General features: G+C 37.0%; 1 protein-coding gene and 1 non-coding gene across 4 annotated transcripts in view; both read right to left on the reverse strand.

Annotated features, from left to right (window-relative positions):
- The window catches only part of LOC106880179 (uncharacterized), an 82,696-nt gene that overhangs the window by 51,889 nt on the left and 22,795 nt on the right, over positions 1–8,012 (reverse strand). The gene's annotated exons all lie outside the window — the stretch shown is intronic.
- Positions 2,733–2,840, reverse strand: LOC149132949 (U6 spliceosomal RNA). The gene has a single exon (XR_016243924.1). It is a non-coding gene; the product is annotated as a U6 spliceosomal RNA (small nuclear RNA).

Genomic DNA, 8,012 nt, shown 5'->3' on the forward strand with positions numbered 1-8,012 from the left:
CCCTGCTGTACTCTTCCACCACAACTTTCTCTCACTCTTACTTCCTGTTTCTGTTGTTCCTGTAATTCAAAGGGTCAGCCTTGTCATACTCTGTGTCACGCTGAATCTCCCCGAGAACTACGTTAAGGGTACACGTGTCTGTGGAGTACTCAGCCACTTGCACGTTAATTTCATGAGCAGGCTGTTCCGTTGATCGGATCAACTGGAACCCTCGACGTCGTAACCAACGGAGTGCCAACAACAACATTGTACCATCAAAATCTCAATGCTACAGGATAATGCACGGTTGATTCAAAGTAATGAAAATAAGCATTGCATTTGACAGAGTAACCTGAACACTAAAGAGTTAATCCTAAAGAGTTAATCCTGGAACCCTCGACGTCGTAAGCGACGGAGTGCCAAGAACAACAAATACTTACTTTACTGTACTAAATATTTTCTCAGTAAATTCAAGTGTGTTGGGTGTGGACATTAGGAATCAACTTCTGTTAAAAAGAATAAAAAACTAGTACTTTATTTAAACGGTACTTTGTGAATTATATTCATTAGTATCCTTTAAGATATAGTCAGTATTTGTGCTCGTACTTTCTTAGTTTCGAGTTCAAATATCTCCCATGGGGCAACATTTGCCTTTCATCTACTTCAAGTCGATAAAACAAATACCAGTAATTAAAATGCTGTGGCTACATGCTGATTTCCAATATGATACATGCCTACTCTGAACAAAAAAAAAATTGCCTTTCTGTGTGGTCGAGAGAAATCAATATTTCTTATTGTGCAAAAACGAAGACCCGTCTAATCTTGCGTTTAGTAGTTTTATTGAATTATTAAAGAGAAAAGGGGGAGAAAATCAACAACAAACCTATATGTGTGTGTGTGTGTGTGTGTGTGTGTATACATGTGTGTGTGTGTGCATGCACGCATTATGATTATTATTCGAAAACCAGAGCGAATTTAAGCTAACAAATGAAGGAACCAATCAAACGTCGAGCCAATGAGGGACCCACTATATACTCGATCGATCTGCTAAAAATAGTAACCAAATCTCTTTCAAATCAGGTCGTCTTAAGAGAAATGCGATGAATGATGTCTCTAAAAAAGGGTAAAGGTTAAAACGGGAACACCTTCCAACAACAAGTCTGCCTCATCAAAGCTATTCTGGGTCTAAATAACGCGCAATAAATAACTAATTAAATAAAACAGTATGACATATTTAGGTTAAGGTTACAATCAAATGTCATATGGTTGATTGAATTGATTGATAATAAAGGAAAATGCATATAAGAGCTGCTGCTATATAGTTAATAATTACATCCTAACAAAATACCAGTAGTACTCATCAATGATTTTATTATATTATATATGTATTATTTTAGCATGCCTGTATATATAGCTAGCTAGACAAATTAATAATCTCTCATCTGGAACCAATGAAAGAAAGTAACCACCCGAAAATGCTTAAAAGCCTATTATCTATTTATATATATATATAAAACAAATAATAAATGAGTATATGTATATATACGTACAGGCATGTGCGTACCTACGTCTACCTGTACATATAGGTGCATATCTGGGTACAGGACATTGCAAACAAAACGTAGACAAGAAAATAATAATAACCAGAGTACAGAAAACACACAAGCCACATAGAGAACATTTTCCTTCATCAGCTACCCCCGTTTTAACACCGGCGTTTCGAAGAGTTGGGCAGTGATATATATATACACAAGTGGGGTCGAAAAGCGTAAATGCTGACTACGAAGGAGTGATGTTAGAGCTGTGAAATTTTGCATGCATTGGTTTCAACTCCTCTTCTTAATAACGGTATTGTTTCTTTCCATGTAAACTGATATCTGACTGTTCAAAGAAGACTTCAAAACTAAACAGAAGCGACTTCTCTTTAAAATCGACAAAATTTGGCACCATGTTGTTATCAAGTACCTGCAGGAAAAGGGTTTAGCCCCCAAAGACATTCATGCTGACATGGCTACTACATTAGGGGATGATATTCCAGCTTTAGCAAAAGTGGGCTGCTGAATTTAGGAAAAGAAGGGAGAGTCTCGAAGATAACTCACGATCCGGGCGTCCTGTTACTGCCGGCGTGGCTGTGTAGTAAGAAGCTTGCTTCCCAACCACATGGTTCCGGGTTCAGTCCCATTGCGTGGTACCTTAAGCGAGTGTTTTCTACTCTAGCCTCGGGCCGACCAAAGCCTTGTGAGTGGATTTAGTACCCAGAAACTGAAACAAGGCCGTCGTAAATGTATGTATATATTTGTGTGTGTGTGTTTGTGTCTATGTTTGTCTCCCTACCCCAACATCGATGTTGGAGTGTTTACGTCCCCCGTAACTTAGCGGTTCGGCAAAATTGACCGATAGAATAAGTACTAGACTTACAAAAAATAAGTCCTGGGGTCGATTTCTTCGACTAAAAAACCCTCTAAGGCGGTGCACCAGCGTGGCCGCAGTCAAATGATAAAAGAATAAAAGATTATGCATATAAGTAGAACACATTTATTACCTAAGTAATTGGCATAAAGGAAACGAAACACACACATGATAATTAACGATGGCAAATAAAATTATTTATGAAATGCAATTAAAACTTTACAATGGGCTTAATCACCTTGGGCTCGGTGGGTTACAAATATATATATATATATATATATATATTTTTTTTTCTTTTCAAAGTTTCAGCTCAGAGCTGCGGCCATGCTGATGCACCACCGTGTAGAAATATGGAACGCTTCACGAATTTGCGTGTCATCCTTGCGCAGGGGCCATGCTAATCTTCTCTGTATCGTTCCAATTTTAGAATATGTACCGCCGTAATTGCGGACAATATTTTTAATATAACCGTCGTTGAGCTAAATTCTTTGCACACCATCCAACCTGTTTACTACACCACTTTCCCTCGATAACTTCGGAAAAGTTAGGAAACTTTGCATGGTTTGCCTTTTGTTCGCCTCGATCGGGCAGATAAATGAGTAACGGTATTGTAGCAGTGGGCATTTTGTCATGAGTGCACAATATATCCATGAGAATATTATTTGGTGGATCTTTTTGTAAGTTGTGTCATTTAAGGAAGCTTTAACGGTTATTTCTAACATGGTCAATTGAGGAAACCGAAATCACGTTTGCTATGCTCAAATGTCTTCGTGTGTGTGTGTGTGTGTGTGGTGGAAAGGAGGGGGAATAAAGAAAAGACAAAGAGTGAAAGGGAGGAATGGCGAACGAAAGTGAAAGAGAGCGAGTTGCTTTAATCAGACGGAAAACGAAAGGAAAGTGAGATGAGAAAGAGAGGTGAAAAGAGGGAGACACACACAATGAGAGAGAGAGAGAGAGAGAGAGAGGGGAGAAGAGAGAGGGGGAGAAGAGAGAGAGGGGGAGAAGAGAGAGAGAGAGGGGGAGAAGAGAGAGAGAGAGGGGAGAAGAGAGAGAGAGAGGGGAGGAGAGAGAGAGGGGGAGAAGAGAGAGAGAGAGGGAGAAGAGAGAGAGAGAGGGGGGAGAAGAGAGAGAGGGGGGGGAGAAGAGAGAGAGAGAGGGGGGAGGAGAAGAGATAGAGAGAGGGGGGAGAAGAGAGAGAGAGAGGGGAGAAGAGAGAGAGAGGGGGAGAAGAGAGAGAGGGGGGAGAGAAGAGAGAGAGCTGGTTTAAGCAGATGAAGTAATGATAAACAAGTGTTCTTACGTAAGGAAATCATACATATTCGTACAAACCATTATATATATATATATATATATATATATATATAATTGTTTGTGTTTGTGTGTGTGTATACACAAAGCGACTTCTTTATTTACGGAAGGGATGTCTTCTGCTAACTATGAATCTAGGAGAAAAGGTGTCCGGTAAATCGAAGATAACTAGGGACCACTAGCAATCAAAAGTATATGTTATACTGTACCAAAGAAAGTAATTTTTACGAGTTATTTGGAAGGGAGAAGATTTGAAGAGCATTTTAACGTGGGTTTTTGCAGAATCATTAGTGTCGGCAAAAATGCTTTGCAGTGTTCCAATTCTTTACATTCCGACTTCAAATTGCGCTGAGGTCAACTTTGCCTTTCATCCCTCCGAGATCGATACAATTTTGTACTAGTCTTAAGCACTTGGATCGATGGAATCGTCTAGGCCCCTGCCACCAAAATTGTTGGCTTCATGCCAAAATTAGAAATTACTATGGATATAAAGCCCATTAAATTGGAATTTTTTAAAATTAGGGACCCATTAAACTAAAGGTTTTTTGTTCTCAGTGTGCATGAGTGTGAGTGTGCATGCGCTTATGCACGCACACGTCAAAATACGTATACACAGAAATTCACATACACATACGCATTTAAATGTGCATATAAAATCAATATTGACGATACTACGCATATAAAAAATCTCTGAACCAGATAGATGTCTACGTGTATCAACCTAAGCATTTATGATACATGCGAATGCTTATCTTTATATATGTGCAAATGAAAATACGTTTTAGCTACAGTGGAGGGAAATAAATATTCGTACATGTCAAAATTCTTTATTTATCTAATTTCTAATGAACATAAGTGGGATATATCAATACTGTATTTGCATACACCTACATAAACTAAGAATATGCAAAAGAAACTAATAAATTATAGTAACTAATGAATTTATATACAAATATAAATATCTAGGGGTGAAAAAAGTATTTGTACAGAACATAAATAACTGATAATTCTGATTTAATACTTCGTAGCATAACCATTATTCAGTTCCACTTCAACCAATCTCTTCTTGTAGTTCTTAATCAATGACTCGCATGTTTCTTTAAGAATTTTTTCCCATTCTTCTTGACAAATTTTCTTCAAATCTGGAATGCACATTGGGGCTCTTGAATGAATTTTAATTTTCAAATAATGACACAAATTTTCAATGGGGTTCAAGTCAGGTGACTGGCTTGGCCATTCTAATAATTTTATATTGTGATTGACAATCCATTTTTGGTAGACTTCACCGTGTGCTTAGGGTCGTTATCCTGTTGTAAAATCCACCCTTCACAAAGCTGGAGCTTTTCTACAGAGTCCCATAAATTATTGTTCAAAATATTTTGGTACATCTCTGCATTCATTCTACCATCTATCACATGTAAATTGCCAGTACCATTTGCAGAGAAACATCCCTACACAATGATGTTGCCACCTCCTAACATTACAGTAGGAATTCTGTTTTTCGGCGAATAGGTGGTACCATCTTTCCTCCAAACATGGCGACGCGAATTTCGTCCAAACAATTCAATTTTCGACTCGTCTGTCCAAAGAACATTTTCCCAGAATGTATCAGATTCATCTTTATGTTCATAAACAAATTTTAAACGGGCATCTCTATGCCTTTTAGTCAACAGTGGAGTTTTTCTAGGAGAGCATGACTTCAGTTTATTCCTATGAAGTTCATTGCTGATTGTTCGTGATGTAACACTAGTCCCTGAAGCTAACAAATCTTCTTGCAACTCCTTTCTGGTGATCATTGCGTTTTCTTTTTCGATACTTCACTTCATTTTTCTTAAAGATCTAGGGGAAATCTTGCGTGGTGCACCAGATCTTATTCTGTTTTCAACAGTTCCCGATTTTTTATATCTTTGAATAAATGAAGATACAGTAGAAAATGGTATACAAAGGGTCTCTGATATTTTCTTGTAACTTTTACCTGCTTTCGGCATCAGGGTATTTCTGGAAATTTAAGGGGGCTGTAAGCTTTTTCTTTCTTTTAAACTAGAGATGGGATGTGAGTTGTCGGATACCCACAAGCCTCTTCTCCAAACCTCATATCGACTAAACACATTAAACGCCATGTATGCATGTATGTACATGTTTTTCACAGTTACATATCTGTGCATGTATGGCGGCTATATAAAAGTATTCATTTACAGTTCGTATTGTCTTGTTCTATTATTTCTAGCTCTTTTACAAGAGTCAGTCAGTGGGACTATGGGGCGGCCATTGTTTATATTTTTCTTTAAATATATATATTTTTATTCTTTGTGAAAAATCTCTTTCACCATACACCACAAATATCGTCCTTGCTTGTCCCTCTTATCCAAAGTATATTCTAACAATTAAACAATTAGATGCAACTGATTTTTTGTTTCTTTGCTTGCTTTATCTAACCCATTGCTTGAATGTCTCTTTTGACCATTTCTAGGGACGCTGTAGAAAGTTTCTTTCAGTAATGAGCGAGTGAGTGAGCATGTATGTATGCTTTATTAATAATCGGCAAAAATTAGAGTGAATCAAGGGCCTAGAGTTTCGTGCATTGACATGGATGGAAAGACAGATAGATAGATTAGAGGGGTGTTTCGAAGTACTGCATTTTCAACAAATTGTTTGAATTTACTTAACATGCCAGATGCTAGGAGAGCTATGGGTTACACACACACACTCTCTCTTTCTCTCTCTCTCTCTCTCTCTCTCTCACACACATAATATAAAGAAGAAAAAAACTGATTCTAGTCGAACGAAAAATTCATGGTTACCAGGTTTTCACGGCAACACAGTTCCTTCCAGATAGTGAAGATGATAAGAATATCACGATACAAGACACAATTTGAAAAGAAGGGCGCAGTCAATTAATTTATATTTTATCAACAAAAAGGATGATAGGCAGAACAGAGTCAACTTTGGCAAGATTAGAACTTAAAATGTAAAGAGATGTAAACTAAATACAGCAAGGCCTTTTTATCAGTTGTGTCACTGATTTTTCGACAGGACTTAAACTAAGAAGGTAAAGAGTTGAAACAAATATTCATAAGGCATTTTGTATAATGAGCTAACGATTCAGCTAACTCATCGCCCCTTTTAAAAATATAATAATTGTTTCAAATTTTGGCATAAGACCAGCAGTTTCAGGGGAGAAGGGTAAATCAATTACATGGGCCCCGGTGTTCAACTGGATACTTATTTTATCGACCTCGAAAGGATGACAAGCAAAGTCGACCTCGTCGGAATTTGAACTCAGAACATAAAGATAGGCGAAATGCCACAAAGCATTTTGCCCAGCATGTAATAAATTTTTTTTATGCATACAACGAATACAACCTTATGTCAAGAATTCATTCAAGTAGAATGTTTTCGTCTGCTTAACATCACAACACCACAGACTTATCTGCTCCGCTCACTTCACAAGCTAACAGGCTCGAAATGACAAGTTGCAATCAGCTTAAGACGATGGAAAAAGTCAATAAACAGCATTATCAATATTGAATACACTTGAAAAATAATTGGACACCATTGCCATCCTCAAAAATATGTTTATTAGAGAGATTCAAGACAAAGAGAAAGAGAGATTAAAGACAAAGCCAACTTGACTCGCTGAAAATAACAGCTAGGTCTATCGCTAATCACACTACTGCCATATATATATATATATATATAAACAATATCTAAAACTAAAAGATAGAATGGTAACAACGCCTGTTAAGATAGTGCTGCTCAATTAGAGCTGATCTGGGGCTAACGAGCTAAACAGGCGTTCTGCTAGAAATAGTTGCTAAATCACCTTCAAATCATATCCTTAGATATACTGGATAATGTGGTCATAAATACACAATAATAATAATACTTTCTATTATAGGCACAAGGCCTGAAATTTAGGGGAGGGGGTTAGTTTATTACATCGACTCCAGTGTTCAACTGGTACTTATTTCATCGATTCCGAAGGGATGAAAGGCAAAGTCGACTTCGGTGGAATAATAAGTACTAGGCTTACAAAGAATAAGTCCTGGGGTCGATTTGTTCGACTAAAGGCGTTGCTCCAGCATGGCTGCAGTCAAATGACTGAAACAAGTAAAAGAGTATAATTTATATATATAATATACACATAATATAATGTAATATACATATAATATATATGATATAATATATATATAATATAATATATATATGAAATATATGTATAATATATGTATAATATATATATAATATAAAATTTCTTTTTTCTGTAGTTTCAGCTCAGAGATGCAGCATGCTGATGCACTGCCGTTTTGCTACAC

This window comes from Octopus bimaculoides, chromosome 12 (genome assembly GCF_046866305.1).
Source record: "Octopus bimaculoides isolate indiv1 chromosome 12, ASM4686630v1, whole genome shotgun sequence".
Taxonomy (NCBI): domain Eukaryota; kingdom Metazoa; phylum Mollusca; class Cephalopoda; order Octopoda; family Octopodidae; genus Octopus; species Octopus bimaculoides.